At 58.0% G+C, this 1,663-nt stretch overlaps 1 protein-coding gene across 1 annotated transcript in view; it reads left to right on the plus strand.

The window, feature by feature from the left end:
* The window catches only part of LOC113215462 (formin-G-like), a gene marked incomplete in the record, with an annotated part of 138,453 nt that overhangs the window by 54,581 nt on the left and 82,209 nt on the right, over nucleotides 1–1,663 (plus strand). The window contains 1 exon segment of the mRNA XM_052270584.1: nucleotides 151–240.

The following is a 1,663-nucleotide window of genomic DNA, read 5'->3' on the forward strand; positions in this document are numbered from 1 at the left end:
CCCCTCCGCCCCCCGCCACCTCTGCCCTCCCGCGCGCGCAGATTCATCGTGTCTCGCCAGCCGATCGGCTTGAGCGGCTTTGGGAAACATGTTGTCTCTTATTTATGATGATCCGGCAGACGCGCGCTTACGTTACCCGTTATGTTGCAGGTACGGCCGGCCGTGTCCCAGTCCTGGAGTTCCTGGAGGACCCCTTGCGGCGGGAGGACCTTCCCCTGAGAGCAGACAGGTGTGCAGGAGGTACTTCTCTGAAGCCCGCATCAAAGTGACGGGGAACCCGGAACCCCACCTGAATCACCGTTTGAAAAACACGCTTCCCCAAAACGGCTCGGTCCGAGTCCGAGTAAAGCGCATAATCCAGGATTCCTCGACCAGCTGGGCACTGGGCACACACGTTGTTTTTACGGTGGAAGCAGTGGAACCGGGCAAAGAATTCTCACTTATCTGGTCCCTTTCCGAAGAGGAAGAGACCGGTTGACGTTTGGACATGCCCCCGCCCTGTTAGTCAGACGGGTCCGAATAACCCGCACCTGCAGCTTGCTTCCGATTGGCAGGAGGACGGGTGGGACGTTTTCTTTTGGCATGTGCTCCGCATCCCCCACCCCCTTCGCCCCTCCCCGCGGTGGCTGTTACCACTCCCCCATCCTCCACACCGCGGGTAAACATTATCTAGAAAAATAGGCTGAGCGTCCTTGCGCGCTAACCCGACGTGCTGACAAGGTACTCACAGATTTTTTGTCGCTTTGGTGGTAGTGGGAAAGCGCGGTGGGTCTTGGTCATTTATCAGGGTTTGTATCAATGCTCCGGCGGGGGTTCCCTGGGACGCCTTGTCTCCTTCGTGTTCTCGTGGCGTGGCAGCGTGGGACCGGCGAGATTCTGTTTTCAGTTTACCAGTCTGGAAAGCGCGCGCGGGGCTACTGGGGCCAAGAAGTGCATGAAGTACGGGCAGCGAGGGAGAAAAAAAACTGAACAAAAACGGGTAGTAGATTTGGCGGCATTGCGGGGGCGTCTCCTCTTCCCCCACTCCCCTCTGGCGGCGACCCCTTACGGTCTCCGTGGGAAATAATCGCGGCACTCAGTCACAGTCCCAGCGCCCGGCCCGCGCGGCCCGCCGCCACCTCCCCCTCTCTCGATGCGATAAGTGCAAATAATTAATGATTGCCAAATTGCAGTTGTGTCTCTCAAGCCAACCCCCGCGTCCCCCGGTTTCGAGGGGGTCTTCGGGGAAAGGGGCAGCAGTGGTGCCACGGGGGTTATGGTTCTTCTCGATGTGACGGAGTTGTTGGTATGGGTGTAATATTTCACCCCAAAGTTTGTCTTATTTTTCCTTCCCCTTGCATCTCCGCGAGCGCACGATCTGTCTCCCCGTCGGCCTGCAGTGACAGTCTGTGCAGATATGCGCGTGTGTAGGTCCCCCCGTAAGGTCGGGTACCATGCCACCGCACGGCGGCTCGGCGCGCCTACTTTCCCTTTACGGGCGATAAACCCCCAGCCGTGGGCAGTTGAGGCAGTCGTGATAAAATAATACATGGCAACGCGCGGGACGTGTCAAGGGCGCGTCCGCCAGTGCGCGTGTGAGCCCCGCAAGGAGATTTCCACGGGAAATTCGCAATTCTCTGACGGACAAGTCGGAAATTCATCGTTAAATTTTTACAACACAACA

Source organism: Frankliniella occidentalis, unplaced genomic scaffold, assembly GCF_000697945.3.
Source record: "Frankliniella occidentalis isolate FOCC.00 unplaced genomic scaffold, Focc_3.1 Scaffold127, whole genome shotgun sequence".
NCBI classification, from domain to species: domain Eukaryota; kingdom Metazoa; phylum Arthropoda; class Insecta; order Thysanoptera; family Thripidae; genus Frankliniella; species Frankliniella occidentalis.